The sequence below is a fragment of the Corvus cornix genome, chromosome 3 (genome assembly GCF_000738735.6).
Source record: "Corvus cornix cornix isolate S_Up_H32 chromosome 3, ASM73873v5, whole genome shotgun sequence".
NCBI classification, from domain to species: domain Eukaryota; kingdom Metazoa; phylum Chordata; class Aves; order Passeriformes; family Corvidae; genus Corvus; species Corvus cornix.
The window spans coordinates 97,363,851-97,384,097 of record NC_047056.1 but is presented as its reverse complement, the minus strand read 5'-3'; the positions used below and the strand labels follow the sequence as shown (position 1 = coordinate 97,384,097).

Below are 20,247 nucleotides of genomic sequence, written 5' to 3'. Positions count from 1 at the left end.
TAGAATTGAACAAGACAAGGTAGAGCCATAGCTGCAAACACAGGTGCTCTGGACTATGTTAAAAGACAAAAAGTGTCTTGCTCTGTCTGGTATTCAAACTACAGAGCACCTGCCTGCACATCAGTGTCTGTCCCACCTGAGTTACAGAGAATTCTTCGAACAGTGATAGCATTTAGAACAAGTAGCTTAAGAACAGAAAGATGCTTTAAACCCTCAGTGTTCAGGTACAGGTACCACAAATAATAAAATCTTTCTTTGTGGCAGGTCATTTAAATGGTTTTTATTTCTATTATAGCAACATTTTCTTATATTATCATATGTATTATAAATAAATTATTTGCTTCACTTGGCATTAAAAAATGTTAGTTTCAAAAGGAATAAAAACCCAAAGAATGATTAATTCTTTGTGTTTTGGAAAAGAATTATAAGGAGACATTTAATTTTAATTTTAAAAATTTATTAAGAATTCTCTCAAATGCAATTTACATCCCCTAGTGGGTTGGCTTTTGTTCCATGTTGTTTGTAGAAAATACAGATCTTGGATAACAACACAGCTCTCGTGTAAGCATCCATCTATGCGTCCTGTTTTGTCATACACTCTAGGTTAAGTCCTGAAGGAAATAAATGCCACAAAGTTAAAATGATTTACATCAACTGATATGGCAACTTACACTGTGTGATGATTTAGCTTGCCTTAATTATTTTGAATTGCTTCGATTTATCCTGCACATCCACGGAAAATTAAAAATACAGGAAGTGCAACTTCCATTTACAGACCCTTTTGACTCTTCTGTACTACCCTGGTTTGCCTGTAGTGAAGAAGATTGTATCAGACAGGCTAAGGATGGATCAACATGGGCAAACTGACAAATACCTGGAAGTTTCATTCCCATGATGTTTGACAGTTCTGTGTCACATCTTATATTTTTTCCATAGCTCCTGTAAGGAAGCATAAGAGATAACACTTGTGAACCACCAGAAGAAATGAACAGAGCAGATTTTTTTCCTCAAGATCTTCAATATTAAAAAGTGGAATGAAATAAGAATATATTGACTAGTCTCATGTGTTGTGTAGATCACTAAAACCTTTAGTTTTAGTGCTGCCTTTTCAACTTACATCAGCAAATGATTTGGCATTAGAGAGCCTGTAATGCTCTAAACTCATTACATCTCAGTAGTAAAAGTGATACCATTAATTGTCAGCTACATCATTAGAATTTCTGGAAAACAGCTGGAATAAGAAAGATATTGGTGCCAATTTGCTAAGAGTCTTATTTTCCCACCACAGTGATGCAACAATCTTTGAAAGAGTTTAAAAAAGAAGGCAGCCAACATCCATTTTTAGGTATTTCATAGTATCATAGAATTTCACCTCAGTTGTTTCATAAGCATCAGAACAATATCAAAAGCAAGCTCCCTTCCAAAACCAGAGGAAACTTTACTATAAAAACTCCGCAGCTTGAAGTGCCATGTATATTACAGCATAATTTTGTAACCTCTCTTCAAATATCTCTCTATCCCTAAGGTTTCAAATTCAAAGGCTCAGAAATTGGGGCCACTTAGTCTCCATTAACTTGAAGGATCTTTAAATAAGCCTGAGACCACTGTGAGGTAAGTCTTTTCCAATAGAAACATTTCACACTATACCAAAAAATTCCCAAAGTCAACAGAATTTCAGAAGTGGAGGTTTTGATTTGCTCAGCTTTCATTTCTCTCTCAGAGTGCAGAAAAGAAGCAGAATTTTACCCAAGATTCATATTCATTTCCTGAACATTTGGATATTACCTTCCCCTCTTTCCAAATGTCACTGGGGTGATGAGATGATATGCACGGGTATTTCTAGCACAAATATTTTCATGTGCTACCCCCACCACTCATCTTTTTAGAAGCTGAAAAGATCATGCACAATCAGGAGCCTGAACACAGCTGTTCCTTTTAGGTACACAGTCTTCACAACTTCACTATCAAATGGATGTAATCCATTCTGCTCTGATAGAAAATTGTAAACATTATCTCAAAGCCAGTTCCCAAATAATTTTCTCAAAATGAGGACCTCTCTGAAAAAAAATTTCTTCTTTTACAAATTGGAAGAAACATTCTCTCAAAAATCCCTCCAAAAGTTTGTCGACAGCTCACTTAATCTTCCCTGTGACTTCCTTCTCTGAAGGAAACTGAGCATTTCTGATGTCTTAATGTAGGGTTTTAAGAGAAGTGCACTGGGAAGGATGGTCTTTGTTAACAACAAGTCACCAGACTGACAGACACTTCCCACTTACTAATTTCCCCATCATGCTTGCAAGAAAACTCTATGAAAACACTGACTTATTTTCATTGCTCCAATTTTTCTTGTAATCTTAGCCTACTCATTCAGGCAAGATGAAAGCAAACAGCCAGATGGAGGTGGACGTGTTCACTAGGAACAGAATCCATGTAACTCACTTACTCTCCAAGCACTCAAGAGGCTAGACCCTTAAAAACAAATGTGAGTTCCGCACAATAGCATGAGGTGTTTTTTCCAACACCAATATTAAACTAGTTTAGACGATACAATGTTCCTGTAAGAGAAAAATTGTCAGGGTGGTGTTGATGCTGTTTACTTACTCATTTGGAACCTCTGATCAAAACAGTTCAGAAAACAAATGGCTAATTATGTTCTACATGTAAAATAATTAAACATTCAGAGCATTATATTTAGCAAAGATGTATATTATACTAAATATGATGTTCAATTTTATCTAAAAGGAGAAGGAAGGAAGGCAGGAAGGAAGGAAGGCAGGAAGGACTGATGAGGAAAGAATTTACTAACAAAAGTATTATTCCTGGGATAGTACCAGAGATTCATGGTACTCAGTTATATTTCCACACGTATACTACCTACCAGTTACTTATCAAGAGTGGATGGTAAAGAAGCAGATGAATATTCATTTCATATTCTGAATTCCCAATCTTCACAGTCATATGGCATTGTTTGACTCTGGCCCACCTCTTCTGAGCAAAGAGAAATTATGCTGGACCAAGAAGATCCTCCCTCATCTCCTTTAGGGCACACTGACGCTACATAAAGCAGAGCAACATAGGAATACCCCAGGTAGCTGTGGTGCACAGTGACAGCAGCATTGGTGCACCACATTACTCCAGCTGAGCTGAGCATCTCTGCTAATACAACAATACTCTTGTGGGACTGGAACTTGCTCTTTCAACCTACGCTCAAATTTCCCCAGAGAGTACAGCAGGAGCAAACTCACAGTCTGTACAGCAGCCAACATTTATTATTATTATTATTATTTAACATTATTAGGAGCATCAGAAGCATTTCTGAATACAAGCTGAACAGTGGTCTTATTATGTTGTCCCTATCTCCTATTTCCAACAATCTTAAGTTATTCTTAGATAACTCCTAAACCCTTCACAGGGCTCCCAGAGTTCAGACTAACCTTGGAATCCACTGGTACTTCATGTAAGTTTGTGCTAAACAACTAAAAAGGCCAGTAGGCAATGCTGCTGGCAGATTATTGACTTTCTTGTGATGTGACCTAACCTTTACAGACAGAGAAAACATGTCACACTGAAAGGGCATAGTTTATGCTTAATTTAAAAGCTCTAAAAAAGACCCTAAGTATTTTTTCCATATTTCTTTTTCCATGTGTTTAGAAGTAAATATATTTGCATACAATGAGGAAGGAGATTTGGGGTTTTACCCAAATTTACATGTATAAGAGACTAAAGGTTTCCTGTGTATTTTGATTCTGCTTAACCGTCACAATATGAATAAGAAATACACAAGTAAAAATCTTCCCAAATAAGGATAAGCAAAAGGAAACAGTCTGGGCAACCTTCATCAGGAAATAACGACCGGGCCAACAACACACTCTGAGTTCTGCAGCAGAATAATGCTGTTAATAATCATTTTTTCTCCTCTGCCCCTTCTGCCATTTCTTTATAGAATAAACAGCAAAGGATTTAAGATCAGATAGGAAATAATCATTTTATCATCAATAGTGGTTAAATCAGTAGTTATCTCTGTGATATGCAGCAATAATTATTTTTTCCTCTTGCCTTTTCTTAATTTATCAAATATTTTTATTAACATAAACATATAACTGTAACATATATATGTCCTTATTTGAAAGTATAATTACAATCTTTTACAGCATCTTAAATTTCTGACTTTTTTTTAAGATAAGAGAATGGGGTAAACAAGGGAAAGATAATACTGCCCCTAACCACAAATGAAACTTAAAAACTAGGAAAACAAACAGTTACTTTTATTTCTAGATTGAATGAAAAGCACAGAGACAGCAAAAAAATTGAAATTCTTAGCCTTCATCTTCTATCTGGCCAAATATTCTTTTTCCATCATTGTATATAAAGGGTGGATATTAATAGAGGCAGCAAAGGTGAGGCCTGAACAAGATATTTCAAATAATTCTGGTTTCATTTATCAATCTGACTACTAGCAATCAGGGAATTTTGTTAAAAACTCCAATGATTTTTATCTTGACAGTGACTCTTTAATAACTAAATGGAATTCATATTAATTATTTATCTCCTTTAAAGTGCGCTGAATAGCTTTGCTGAAAATTACCACATTTATATTTATAGAAGACTAGTACATGTATGGATAGGTTCAAAATTCATTATTTATACAGTGATGCCTTTATTTATAGGAATCAAGTTCAATAATTAGCATCAAGTACAAAATCTCCAGTAGTGATGGTAATATTAATGGAAATAATGCCATTAGGTGTGCTTTGTCACTCCTGAATTTTCAGTGACTGTTTCAGTTCCTTACTCTTCACATTTCTTAACCAGTACAGTTACCTGGGCTTACCTTGTTCCTTTGAAAGAGGTGGATAAGAGCTCAAATTACAGCCAGCCCAGCCCTGTTGTCAGAACTCCTTACATGTAAAGGTACATAAGGATAGCAGTATGAAAAAAAAAAAAAAAAAAAAAAAACAAAAAACCCATAAGGAGCAATTTCTTCTAGCCATAGCAAAAATACAACCATTCTCCATGTCTGTGAAATTAATGACCTCTCTGTTACATGGGATTTTAGATGATGTTGAAGTTTTGAAAAACTCCAAACAAGCTTCACCCTATATTTACAGGTTATATTGAAATTGGCCTGATAAATACAAACCTTAAACATTCAGAAGTTTACAGAGTAAAAGCTTAAGGCTATAATCCTGTGGCCTTGCACCTAGCAAGACTGAATGCAGTCCACTTTTATTGCCATCATGTAACTAATGCACCATCAATATTTCATGCATGTAATTTCAAATGAGTAAATAGCTTTCTGCAAGTTGCATAATTTGCTCATAATCTCAGTGCATCTTGTTCCATTTAAAGCTAAGTGCTACCATTTTAAAAATGCCCCCGCAGGAATGATTCAGCCTAGCCAAGAATGATTATATCTTACAAAGTCCCCAACCTCACTTCTGCTGTCACCCGTCCTTACTGCCAGGGTGAACAATTTATCCCCATGCAAACACCAAAACAAAGTTCATGCAACAGACCCTACCAAATCTTCAGCATTGCCACTATTTAGTCACTAGGGCAGAGAGAGGAGAGCAAGCAAAAAGCGAAGCTGTGACATATGAGGTGTGATACGTTTAAGGAAGGTAATGAAACCAAGGGCTCAGCCATTAACCTTCAAGGAAGAAAAGCCAGGCCCACTGCTTTAAAAATTGCTGAGACCAATCTTTCACCATGACAAGCATTAGTAATGAATAATTAAGCATTTAATATAATGCTGCTTTGGTGAAAAATGATAATTTTACAATTGATGGCCCCAAATCTATTCAGTGTTATTATGCTGTTGTAAAAGCAGGAAAAGAGTTTTGATGAAATGCTTGTTTTCCAGTGGAGCGGGTTTTTCCCCTTTGTTTTTTTTTTCCTGATGGTTGGACTGAAGCAGTTATGGTTATTAGGTTCAAAATCCTTTCAGAGCTGAACAGTGGCCTGCTGAGAGAATTTCATGAAAAATTTAAAAAGGAAAATTCAACCTGGAACAGTTTCACATCTCATACCAGCCCGCTGGAGGTTGAACTGTGTTTTCCCCCATAATATTAAGCTAATGTCAGGGATATAAATCATTCAACAGATGCAAATGCTGAAACCTTTCTAAAGGAAACCTTAACTCTAGAAGCTATTTCAATTAAGTGACATAGTTATTTAAAACAATCTAACAGACACTCTCTTAGTTCCTCATAATCAAATGTTTATTGCAAAAGAACTATTCGAGTAGTAAATTATTTGAGCTGTACTCTAAGATCTCTCTTTGCAGTTAAGAAAACTGAAGTAAGCCACAGCTGTTCCTCACAGCCATTTCTATCCTCTTTAGATGCTGATGATGTTAGCAACAATTTTAACTTTAGATTATCAAAAATACACATTTTGGTGGGTTTGGTGAGGCAAAGGCACATTTTGTCATCACACATCTAAATTATGTTGCTCTGCTTTAAATTGGTTCAAACACAACTGCTTTAGAATTCACAACGTGGCAGAATTCAATAAAAAATTACACCTTTTATCCCATTGGTAAGACTTCCCATGGGAAGTCTTTGCTCCTTATAGTCTTTACACTTAGGTATGACATTTGCCAATGACATTCATTGTACATTTGGTTGGACTTCCACTAAATAGGCTCAGGCACTGTGAGTATTCAGTGTATAATGAATTATCCTTGAGAAGAAAAAGGCTAAAAATATGTATCTAGTCCTTCAATAACAAGTTCTGGATTATATTTTCCTCTCAGTGGTGTAGATTATTCTCCTAACCTCACAAAAGCTGAATTACCTCACTTCTAAGATATATCTTTTCTGACTTTTAAAAACACCATGTACTGTGCAGAGTCTGCATATGTGTGCACACACATGTTTAGAGGTACTAGTTCCTGTGAAATAAGCATAAATCAAGAAAGAACATGCAGTTAAACTATTCTCCAGATAGATTTCAGTCTGTAGCAGTTGTGTAGAAATGGCCACTAGCTGGTTGCAATAGCTTCTTTTCGCAGGGTTTAAAAATACATCAGCTACAGGTTACTAAGCAGATTACTGCTGAAATTCAGACCCTAAACAGTCCATAAATGAATGAATTATCCCGGGCTCCTACAAAAAAAAAGAACTACAGGTTTTTCTGAACACCTAGAAAGCTTTCTAGAGTATCTGCAGTAACCAGAGATGGAGCATTATGAGTCTCTGAAACACAACTATTTTTGCTTTCTCTTGATAGTATATACTTCAAATTAAAAAAAAAAAAAAAAAAAAAAAAACCAACCAACACAAGATGGAGTAGACTTTTCCTGTCTAAGTTTGTTCTTGAAAAGTAGATGCAGTAACTTCGCCATGATTTTAAGTAGATCTCAACTATCACTGTTCCAGTTTGCAGTAGATATATGGAGATCCAGAGCTTGGGGTGAAGTTATGAGAGGCACAGCCACCAGTGCTACCTCCTTTCCCCTCAGTCCCAGGTTTCCTACTTCTTTTGTCATGCAGCATCATCTGTGTATTATTCCCCAAGTTTATCACCACAACAGCCCATTCCAACTGCCCACTTTGAAAAGAAATATTTTAGGACTGACTCTGAGTGCATTAATACAAAGCCTAACAATTTATGCTCTGGATTTAATGGAATTTATACAAATTTTAACCTCATATCAATCAAAATATTAATTCAGTTAGTCATTGCTACAAGACAGTAAGTCATGACCAAGTTCCCCTCTCACAAAAAATCAAATCAAAAAAAATAAAACAGACTGGAGCTAATAGCTGGAGTCTGCTGTCCGCATTTTTCTCTTCAAGTTTGTTTTTCCATAGGTGTTTTTTATCATATAGAATATCTTTATTGACAGAATTCCATAACTTTAGATACATCAAAATGGAAACTCTCATTTTGTTCTCATACACTGATTGTAGTAACCAGAGTAGAGCCACCAAATCCACATATCATATATTTTTTCTACTTTCACTAGTTGAAAGCCATTTTCTGGTGCTGCTTTCCACCTCTTTTTATGAAAGAGGAAGAAGCAATGTTTTAGGGCTGTTTACTGTTATTGTAGGAAAGTACTAGTCAAATATATCCTTTTAAAAAGAGATAAAAATAAGAAATTGTTTATTTATTGTATTTTTACATTGCTTAAAACAATCGATGGAAATATGTGTCCATAGCTAAAGGAAGGCATTGTTAATAGTAAAAGATTATTCCCAAACAATAGTTTATTACTTGAGCCTGATCTTTCTTTACAAAATTAAGGATTCTTGACTCCACAGACATTAGTCATTATCCAGGAGTCAGATTTCACAGATGTATTACCTTGTATCAGTATATTTAAGTTGAATACACATGGCCAAGAAGTATATTGAAATCCTGCTTTCCATTTTCTAGATCATTCAGTACAAGCCACATTTGCAATCACTGGCACAGCATTGCCTCCAGGCCAATACACAACACCAAGAGACAAAGTATTCCAGTTTACTGAGAGTCAGAAGAGGCTTCTGACTGGTTATGGTCATAGGCTGGGCAAGATGCTCACAAAAGACCAGAGACTAACATGTCACTGGTAACTCCAGGGCTGCACATCTCTCCAGATTCTGATTCTACAACTGTTTAAAATGAGATATTCAGGAATACATGAATACCGTACTTCACCAGAGTCTGTGCTCTGGCCCTCAGCTTGAAATGCCCATTGACCCTTTCTTCTGAGTTAACCAAGTTCTTAACATGCAGTTTTAGAATACAGCACAACTCAGGATGAAATTAATTGTAGGAAGCTGCCTGTCTTCTTTCAGGAACACAGCTTTGGCAATAACAAGTACTGAGTTTTCATCTTCTTACTGAAAATGTCTCATGGAAAATGAATGAAATCTGAAAAACCCAGATGAGAGGGGAGCTCAAAACTGAAGACATTAAATAGTATCCACCCTATTAGAAAACAATACTAAAAAGTACAGAAAACTCTAGGGAGGGAAGGAGAAAGTCAGTTGTGTATAGAAGGAGAGGTTAACTTGTTCCAGATATCAGAAACAGATCAGTTTTTTTCTCCAGAAACACCTTTTTAAGATGTAACAAAGAAATTAAGTTCAGTACTCGTTAACCAAACATGTATATCCAAAGATAACCAAAGAAAAATCTTTAAGAGTACTTCCTCCATGTGCAGAACAATCTCCAATATTTATACACCATCAATGATTTCAAAGAATGAAAGCAGAGATGGAAAGCTAACATACATAATAGGGAACGGGAGGGAATATAGGCTCACAGAAATGCAATTCAAAATTCTTTGGAACTGCTTAAATTTTAGGAAACCTGGTAAGTTTCCCATTAAGGCATTTTTCTGGCTTCTTAGCAGAGGTGACACAAACGGGGTAAGATTACTGCTATTAACACCAGAAATACAGACAGAAATTACAAGGGGGCCTCAGTACCTCACTCTGAAGAAAAAAAAAAATTCCATAAATTTCAGCATCACAAGCCTTAGTGAAGGAAAGACAAACCTTGGAGAGAGATTCAGCTGGAGGCCAGAGTCAAATAAAACAACAGTCCCTCAGAGAAACTCAGCAGCGATCAGAGAGGAAACAGAAGGCTGAGACAGCCTTCTTCTCCCTTTATTCCTCAGGATTTTTAATTGATTTCTACACAGTCAGTGGGTAGAATGAATAGACAAATTTTACTGAGAAAGCCATTTCTGCACAAGGCAGGGGCTTCATGTTTGGTAAATTTTATGGTGCAAATACAAACAGCATCTATCCCTTTACCAGGACACCCTTTCACCCAAATCCAAGCCGACGTTTTCAAAACATGTATCTGCATGCTTGTCAGGAAGCCCAGTGTTCTCAACACACAACACACTAGGAACACACCTCTTCTATTAATAGGCAGAGCATTATTTATCTACCTGTGTTTTTACAAAAAGATCTACACTGTAGCATAAGGCAACACTGCATATTCATAGAAACTAACAATTTATTATGAATATAAGATACAGTTTGACTATCTTCCTTCCACATTCTTTGATAATTTCCACTAGATTCACCTTTTTATCCAGTAACAATTTCATTTCAGAAATGCTAATATACAAAATATAATTTATCTAAGACCATGGGAGATTAGATTACTTGATGGAGGTTTGGACCTCAAATACTTGTGTTTTGGTCTCGTTGTGTTACCTTACCATTACTTTAATCAGTTCCCTGCCAGCAAAACTGGCTACGACATTACTACATAAATTGTTACACTTTTCCAGGGAATCAAAGCCAATGGCAAGCACAGATGGATCAGTTACTTTGATGAATACAAACAAAAAGGTATCAAAAGAGAGTGCCATGATTTCTGGATAAAATTAGAGCATATATATCTCACAGGCAATTTTGGACCTGTTGTTTTATGAATACACTTATGTACACGTATATACATCTACAAAAAAGTAAACTGAATAAATGGTATAAAATACTGAATAAATGGTATGAAACTGTATGAAATGGCAGTCTCTAATATAGAGTTCTAATGCAAATTACAGTCCTCTCCAATCAGAATCTTTTCAATTTATTTACTTTAAGTTGACCATAATAGATCCAATACATGAACAAAGGATCCAAGGAACAGCCACTGAGAATACACCCAGTCTACATGATTCACTGTTTTCAATGAAGCAAAACAGCAGTATTTTGAGTGTCTTTCTTTTTATCCATATAATTTTCACTGTCCGTTTTATCATGTCTGCAATATCATTGGTAATAGAATCTGCTGGAATTTGTAGGAAATATTTGAGAAATTGTTCCTTCCACCAATACCCCTAGAAGAGAAAGAAGAAAAAAAAAAGCAAACCAGTTTTGGTGGTCTAGGCATGTGTGAAACAGAGTTCATTGTAGAATGTGCTTAGATTTCACAGGACAAAAGATTTCTGCCTCAATACAGGGACCATCCAACCCTGAGATCCCTGTGGATGAATCAATACCTTGACGTGTAGCCATGACAACCACAGAGATCAAATAGGCTCAGCCCACACAGTATTCACAGTATTGATTTTTCAGCACAGGACAATACAGGGCTCTGAGTGCCTGAATATGGATGAGGAGTAGCTGACTGGGACAGACTTCTCCCGCTACATCTGAAGTGATGCTGCTGAGGAGAGAGCAGCACTTCGAGGAATTTCACATCACTATAGTGAGGGTGTCTATTCTCCAGTCATTAAGACAGACTGCAGCCTTTGTGTCCACAGCTCACAGCCCCAGGTTTCTGAATAACTGGTTAGCCATGATCATGAAGAATAAATGTTTAGTGCTCCCTTTTTTTGGAAATAAATATCACTGACATACACTTATGAGAATGGCTTTAGATCTACAACTCCCAGCATTTAAAGTATGAAGCTACTGCCCTTTAAATAAATAAATAATATGTATATTTAAAAGAAAACACCACCAGCAGTCCAGAACAGCAGTCCCGCTTCTCAACAGAGGCAAAAGAATGCATCATTGTAGTTTTGGGCTCTATTTTGCTCATGGTGTGTATGGCCTAGATTAAGAGATTTAAAGTTTGCAAACTTCTCTAAAACAACCAATATGACTATGATTTTGAGTGGTCTGGAATGCTGTGTTAATGTAATTAATGGGCACCACACTCCATGATCATGACTTTTAACAGTTAAATTTAATTGGAACAACAGAATGGCAAATTTAAGTGTGTCAGAAAAAAAGCTCTCAGGAACATGGAACATGTTCATGGAACCATAATCACTGTTAACATGAAAATTTCCTCAGAAAATGTCATTTTCTTGAATTATCAATTAAACACGTATAGCTTATAAACACTTATAAGGCAGGACAATTCTTTTTCCAGAAAACATCAATAAAATTATCTGCTTCCGTCAAAAAAAAAACCAAAAACATCATATATAATATAGAATAATAGCAAAAAAAAATCAAGTAAGTTTCAACCAGGGTGCAATAATTTCCAACTGTCTGATTACGATGTTCCTTAAAACATCCTGTTCCTCCACCTCCCTGGTACTTGCTCAGTGGCCTTAAATTTCTACCTAAGTCTGTGCCAACACCTACTGAATGATTTTTTTGTAATGCCACACTGAAGGCACAATCTGCCTAACCTGACTGGCAATGAATGTGCTTGTGGGTGTTTCACAGCACAAAGCTCACGAAAATATGTCCATGGTCCTGGGAAGGGACCCAAGCCCAGCTCAGGCTTTTTCCTGCTGTGTAGTGGGAGTGATCCCTGGAATGGACAATCCCCCGAAGCACCCTTCCTGGAGAAAAACTGCTGAAGACCAGACATCTCAAGAGTGAATCGCCCTAGCCACAGTGCAGAGCATCCCACAGGAGGAACTTGCATCAAGAGCCAAGAAGGGAGCTAATATACTTGACAGGACAAATACCTCTTGTTAAAGAATGTTTTCAGATGAACATTTCTGACTAAAAATGTTCTCATTTTACATTGTCATTAATTTGATTTTTTCTGTCAGAATAAAAATATGTTTTTCTTTTGAGTGGAACAGAGTAGGTTTACATGCTCACTTTTCAACTTTAGGGCTACACAACCTCTATGGCTAGACATTGTGGGGAAAAAAAAAACCAACAAACTAAAATACTGTTAATTTCATGTATCAACTAATACAGAAAGAAATTCCACAAAATCTACTGTGTTTCTCACAGAAAGGGTCAGGTTGGAAGGGATCATGGAGGGTCACCTGGTCCAACCTCCCTGCTCAAGCAGGACCATCCCAGAGCACATGGCACAGAATTGTGTCCAGACAGTTCCTGCTTATCTCCAGTGAGGAAGACTCCACAGCCTGTCTGGGAAATCTGTTCCAGTGCTTGGTCACCCACACAGTAAAGTTCTTCCTCATGTTCAGGTGGAACTTCCTGTGCATCAGTTTCTGCTCATTGCCTCCTGTCCTATTGCTTGGCACCACCAAGAAGAGCCTGGTCCATCCTCTTGACACCCTCCCTTCAGATACTGACAGACATTGATGAGGTCCCCTCTCACTCACCTCTTCTTGAGGGTGAACAGGCCCAGCTCCCTCAACCTTTTCTCATCAGAGTGATGCTCCAGTCCTTTAATCATGTTTGTAGGCCTTCACTGGACCCACTCCAGGAACTCCCTGTCTCTCTTGTCCTGAGGAGCCCAGAACTGAGCTCTCCCAACCTGCTGGCAATGCTCTTCCTAATGCACTTTCAACATTCCCTTACCCTGGTCCGCTGCATCAGAGAATCCTGAGAGCTGGTCTTGTCAGTGAAGACCAATGCAAAGAAGGCGTTCAGGAGCTCTGCCTTCTCTGTGTCCTCTGTTACCTCCATTTAGTAACAGGTTTTGGTTTTGAATTTGTTTTTGAAAACAAATTATCCTTTGTTTTCCTTTTGGTTTTAATGTCTTTTAAGAAGCTGTTCTTTTTGTCCTTGACATCCTTGGACAGGTTAGACCAAGCCAGGGTAGTTATGCCCCCCACAAAAACCAGGGCCTATGGCCATGAGGCTGCTCCAAGCTGCCTGTACAGGACCTTGTCCACTCCCTCCTCCTGATGAGGCAGCCTGTAGCAAACACCCACAAGAGTGTCACCCTTGGTACTCTGCCCTTTTGTCCTAAGCCATAAGCTCTCAACTCACTCATCATCCACCCCAGGATAGAGCTCGATACATTCCAGGTGTTGAATCACACAGAGGGCAACTCCAACACCATGCCTTCCTGGTCTTTCTCTCCTAAACATCATGTAGCCCTTCATGACAACATTCCAGTCATGTGAACTGTCCCACCACATCTCTGTAACTGCAATGAGATCAAAGCCCTGTGACTGCACACAGATCTCTAGTTCCTCCAGTTTGTTCCCCAAACTGTGTGCATTTGTGTACAGGCACTTTATAGAAGTGTTTAAGTATGTCAATATCCCAGTAGAGGTGCAAAGGGAGACCCCAATAGTCCTGTCTCATGGTTACACCTTTGGGTGTTTGTACTCATCGGAGGTATCCCCTCAAGTCTCATTTTGCTACTTGGGTGGTTCCTTCAGTTGTCCCCATTGCACAGCTTATATCTGTCAAGCCTAGCTATATTCCTGTACCACTTCAAATCTAGTTTAAAGCTCCTTAAGCAAGACCGCATTTCAAAATTAAGCTTTTAGAGATCCAAAAAAATTTTAAACTTTCAGCTTGCTTTTCTTCATAATTTGCTCTGCTTTTCTTGAAAGCAACTATTTCCTTTTTCTACAAGTGAATCTTTAAAAAATAAGCCTCTAGAGGAGACGCAGATTTCCCAGAGCAGATTCCTACTCATTGGCTGCTTATATCAATCACCAGTATCTATCTTATGGCAAAAAGTACAGTAATGATAGCTACTATGAAGTAACTGTTAGTACACAAGTGAACTTTTAGTGAGCCAGCAATAGTTTAAAAAAAAATGCAGATTGTCTAATTACGTTAAGGATGTGTATGGGGTATTTCCTCTCCAGATTCACTATGCATTGTACTGCTGCAAGTCTGCAACTGATATTCATTGCTGCTAATGTTAATCCAGCTCTTTGTTGCCTATGGAATTAGGCCAACTTGAAGCAAGACGGAATCAGGCCAAGCTATTCTGCAGAGGAAGCACTCAAAATGCTAATGGCTAGGACTCCTAGTGTCACATTTAAAAAACCTTCAAATTGCACTTTACCAAGTGCTTCTACTGTAACACTTTATTTCTGTATGGATACTCAAAGAGCAGCAAAACACATCTGCTATTACAGCTGATGAAATTCCAGCTGTATCTGCTTGCTCTTGGTTAGGGCACACAGGAGATATGTGTCCTTTCCTCTGTCTTCTCAGTCACTGCCAAAGAAGGGGATGACATTTCCCAGCCTACCCTATGAACCAAATGACCTACTGATAAACCATCCACAAACATCCAAAAGAGCTGGAAGAATTACGTCTAACAGTGAGTTACCATACAGGAAGCCAAGGCTAGGTCCAGAGATACACCTCTAAAGGTAAGTAAGAGCTGCTGGTTAGATATGAACTGATATCTCATATTCTGAAGATACATAGATAGCACATGTTAATATAGAACCCAGTCTGAGTAAAAAAATGCTCAGCAAACTGAAATATTGCCGTATTCCTTACTATATAATAACAAGCCTATTGCAGTCTTTGGAGAATGAATTGACTTGCTTCTCCACATGCTTCATAATGCACCTGTGATAAGTTTTAATGGTCCGTAACATTTATGCACCTGTTCCCTTGCTGTGAATTTGCATTCCATTATTAAAAATAATGTGATCTTGTTTCTAATTGCATGCATCTGTCCACAGTTCAAAGACCTTAATTCTTGCTTATTAACAGATAGCTGGTTATTTAGAGAATCTCTCTGTACAATTCATGAATTTTCTGTAAGATTATGATCTCTGAATATGCCTATGCCAGAATGTAAACTGTTTTATTCAGTGAGTTGCCTTTGCCTGCATATTTTTTATTTCTAGTGTTGCATACTATTCAAAAGGAGCAAATATGGACTAACAGAAGAGGGTTGTTTCCTTAAGTATTCTAGCACTGAAACATTTAGCATAGGGAACAAGTCAGTTACTGCCAAAACTGGGTCTCTGAAAGGTGGTCATGCACACAGTGTTACCTGGCTGTGTTTGTTATGACCTTAGGGAAATTGATCCAAGCAATACCTGATTAAGGCTTTGGAGAGTAATACAAGGACAAAGTCAGCTGCTGTCCTTCACTTGGTTTTAGTCACTAAAACCACAGGGAGTCTGCCCTGAGAACCTGGTGGAGGAAACACTTATATTCTAGCATACAGACCTCCCACAAGTTCCAATGAAAGGATTAATCAGAACAAGGAGGTTCATTGCTTCTTTTTTCCTAAAGCAGTATCAACTCTTGTAATTTTTCTTCTAGAAAGTAAAAATATAATAAAAAACTGCTGAATCCCCCATTCAGTTTTTCATGTGTTTTTCATATCCCATGCTCAAAAATACATCAATGAAACACCACAAAAACATTCCAATATCTGTAGAGACTGAAAAAAGGGTGCTTAAGATGTCTTCTCAATTATAAGGCAAGACACCAGGAACATTACAAGCCCACTGAATGTTATCTGAAGGAGCGTACAACTATGCCTCTATTTATACCTAGCAGTATTGCAGGGGACAATGTTTGCAACAGCTATCAGCTTGGATTCAGTCTTGTGGATAACTAACCTTCCCTAGAATCATTTCCACTTTTTCTAGTCTGTATTTGTCCACTTGATAAACCTTTGCCATAAATAGTACTTGACATTCGTTCTGATTAAGCAGCAATTTTCCTTCAAATTCATATAGTTCACTTAGGTCAAGATAATTATGAATGTTAATTCTAAATTCCAAAATGCTGAAAAATGTTTTACTGAGAAGTTTCTAACAAATTCGTAAGTGAATTCCTGCAGATTATTTACTTTGCACATACATCTTGTATAAAAGATATATTAAGTATAGAATCATAAAATTGTTTGGGTAGGGACGTTAAAGCTTCTCTAGTTTCAAACCAGTAGATGATGTACATAATGTAGCATAGTAAACTAGAACTCAAAGAAATAATTAAAAATAATGCATTTTCCAATATAATGTGATAGCAGTAGCGCTCAATCTGCTTAAGAGACTACGCAGCCTGTGATGACCAGTGACAGCTTTTCAGTCCTTTTAGCAGTGGAACTCGATAAATGTAAAGACAGAACTGGTAATCCAAGTGTGAAATATAGATGCCAGAACACTGACACGTTTTTGCCAACTGAAAAAGAAAAAACAGAACAGTTTCTTAAAATGTTTCTAAGTCATATGTTCTCTCCTGGAAGATGACAATCTTTAGTCTAGAAAATTACTGACTTGCAGACTGGTCTGTTTGACTCTATTTGCCTGCAAGAGGGCTACCAAGGGATAAATTCTATGTAGCGTTTATGAAAGGACTTCTGTGTGGAAGAAAAGCAATTAATTGGCAACAGCAAGGAAAATGTTTTCAAGGATTTATAGGCAAAACTCACCATTTATTTTGCTGATCAGGAAGATGCCTAGAAAGTACTTTTCTAACATCATCCAGCGGAGGAGGTTCCCACAGCAATAAAAGTACCTGTTACAAATAACAAAGCAAATACAGCTTAGAATAACAAAGACTTCTTTAAGTAATTAATTTATTCCCTCCATTTTAAAGTTCTTTGCCCATTTTAGAGGCCCTGAGGCCACTAAGGAGGAGTTTTTTTACAAAAATAACTCACATGTTCTAACACAAACTGACTTTCACATTTTGCCAAATGCACCAGAGTTCATTTGAAAACTTAGATCAGAAACTTTGGCCTGGATTTTTAGTTTTAATCCAGTAAATCCTTACCATCATTTTTACTATTTTGATATATGGTGTACACATTTTCTGAGTCTTTGATCAAAGAATTTTTGGGCAGAGAAAAACTGTAAATGTTAAAATAAACAAAGACTCTTAGTGCCTGGGAGCAGGTGTCCCAGCTATTTGATAAGATTTGCAGGCTCAAAATATATTACTTGCTCTTATCCCAAATGTCAGATGCGTGTTACAGTAGGCATATATTTAGTAGAGGAGCTTAATCCTTCTTGCTCCATCAGTGCTGAAGCTGCAAACACTTCTGGCTTATACCAGTGCAAAGTCAATTTAAGGGATACCAAATACTGATGAACCAACTACAGCAGCTGGAAAGCAGTAGTAAACCATCCGTAACAGCTTCTGACAAACTGCTGAGCCTTGGAAAATTATGAAAATTAATTCTCAATTTTTTAACATTTTCAGGTTTCCCAGGCACTCTTGGCTATAACTCTAATTGCAGCACAGAAAAGTTTTAACAGTATGACAGGTAAAGTGAGAAAGAAAGAAATCACAAAACTGTATAGAAAATGGCTTTAAGTTTTATATAAAAGTGGACATGGACAACAGGCATTTCTGCCAGCAGCCTTTGCACATCTTTGCTTGCATACATCATACAGGAACAGCAAGGTCTAGCTGAAGTGCCTTGAGGGCGCTAATAAATCTTATTGGCCCCACCAATGATGTGTCTGTCTCTGATCCTGGTTATCCTCACCAGGCCGGATCCAGACCTGTGATCTGATCTCCCAGCCTGACATGCCTCATCACCAAGAACCTGCTGCTGCTCTGCACTCTCGGTCCAACATGTGGTCTCTGCATCTACTCTGCTACCTTGCTCATGTGCACCTGGGTCCCTGCTGGCCAGGTCCCCACGCTGCTGGCTCTGTTACGCTCTGAGAAACTAACGGCGTATGCAGCGTGCTAGCAAAAAGAGAGCCCAGAGGTCTAGCACAGTCCCATCCACTTCTACAGCAATCCTGAAATGCTCACACAAAACAGGCAGCCCCTCACCCAAGGGAGCTTCTCCCTGAGCTGGTTGAGAAGGCATGCAAGCAGAGGCAAAGAAGTAAAGAGAAGGGACTCTCCGTTTGTGCTCCACACAGAAGTCTACTCAGGTAAACTGACAGGGACAAAGAACCAAGGAACTGAGGGTTACCAGGGATTTTATAGTGGGGATGGGGAAAGGCGGGGAAGGGATCTCAGCCAATTAGATAGGAGCAAGTAGGTGGGGTTGACAGTAAGGGAACCAATGGGAGTAACACATAGGAGGGACTTAGGGAAGGATCCAATGGGGCGTTGAGGAACAAAGAACTTTCTGGAAACTGATACATATTAAACAAGGGCAACGAATATACATAACATCATACATAAAACTGGGAGGGGAAAACATTAACCTATCAGGGGAAAACATGCAGATAACAGGACAAAGGAATCATGGGTTCTCACCGTAACTGCAAGTTAAATGCTGAACTTGGGTTGCTGACCACCTCACCTAATTGTTTGCGTTTTCCTTGGGAGACAGTGTGGTTGGAGCCACTTGCATGACAAGAAACCATCTCTGTCTCAACTGGTCTTTGCTACTCCTCTCAGCTGACTCAATCAAATTACACTCGAGTGAATAAAACAGAAATAATCTACATTTCTTTGTACCTATTATTCCACATTTAGATTCCATATAATAGCAAGCATTTTTAAAGACCTGTCAGAATGTCTCAGTTGCCCTTTACAGTGGAGGAAAGGACTTTCAAAATCATTTTATATTCTCTTGCAATTTTCTTCAAACAGTTTTGAAAAGTTATTTAATTTATACCCTTCACCTGGTGCTTGGCCAGAATGCCTGCTAAAACATAAATTTGGGGTTGAAACTCCATTTTCTGTAACCTTGGAAAGAAACCCACATCAATGGGATACCATGGAAAGAGTCACTGTAATGACAACAGGAATTTCTAAAGACTGGGAAACCAGGCAGGGTGACAGCCATGACTTAGTGTGACTTGCCTTGTTGCACAAATGCCTATTCAGTCCCATGTGACAGTTGTAGGAGTAGCAGCTCACAAGGTCTAATATTCTACTACAAGAGGAAGCTAAGATAGGTTGGTTCAATTAATTTTTGAAAATTATATATTCAATTCATTTTCTTATGTTCCTAATACTTACGAAAGCATGTTTTGTTATTTGTCCCAAAGGTTTTTTCCTAGAAAAAACCTGCCTGACCTATGCTTCCTTGACTCACCTTTTTCATTCTCAAAGTAGAATATGATGCATCCCTTCACTTTTCTGTCAGGTATCTTTCACAAAATAACCAGTAAGAGTCATTATTCTTTTTGTAACTAGCCTATGAGGAAGCTTGTCAAAGAGTTGATAAGAACATATCTGCTTCATCGATCCACACTGTACTGTGGTTTTGCTCTTTCAACAATTTGTGGTAATATTTGTACTAAAGAGCTTTTCACCATGTAACTATTAATTTCTTTTTGTGAAAACCAATAGAAAAAGCAACCATTAAATACTGCTATTTTATTAATACTGCTACTTTTTTTTTTTAAAGTAGAATTAATACTGATACTTTTCAGCATCATCAATCATCAGTGAGAAGGAGCAGATCTTCCTCAAAAATCTCTTTTCCTGGTAATAGAGTTAAATAACTATTTCCTTTACACTTGATGTCTACTGCTAGTTGTCCTATATATATCCTCTTATAATTTCCTTATACATATCCTTAACAATTTGACTTAGTTTATATTTTTCACCTACTTCTTATCCTTTGATGTCAGTAAGGAGTTTGTGATTTTGCCGAGTCAGTCTCTATTTACTCTTCTTACTTTCTCCATAACTAGTACTGTACTTCTGAAAATTAAGGGCTTTTCCTCACTTTTTTATGTAACATTTGCTTGTAAGATCTCAC

General features: G+C 37.7%; 1 long non-coding RNA gene across 2 annotated transcripts; it reads right to left on the bottom strand.

The window, feature by feature from the left end:
• Positions 1–448: 448 nt before the first annotated feature.
• LOC109143735 lies at positions 449–18,486 on the bottom strand. Of its 2 annotated transcripts, XR_002044071.2 has the most exons (5): positions 18,354–18,486; positions 16,996–17,081; positions 4,832–4,898; positions 875–939; positions 449–611 (listed from the first exon to the last, which is right to left on the bottom strand). It is a non-coding gene; the product is annotated as an uncharacterized LOC109143735 (long non-coding RNA). The 2 variants fall into 2 exon arrangements; XR_002044073.2 differs by lacking the exon at positions 4,832–4,898.
• Between the last annotated feature and the right edge of the window lie 1,761 nt (positions 18,487–20,247).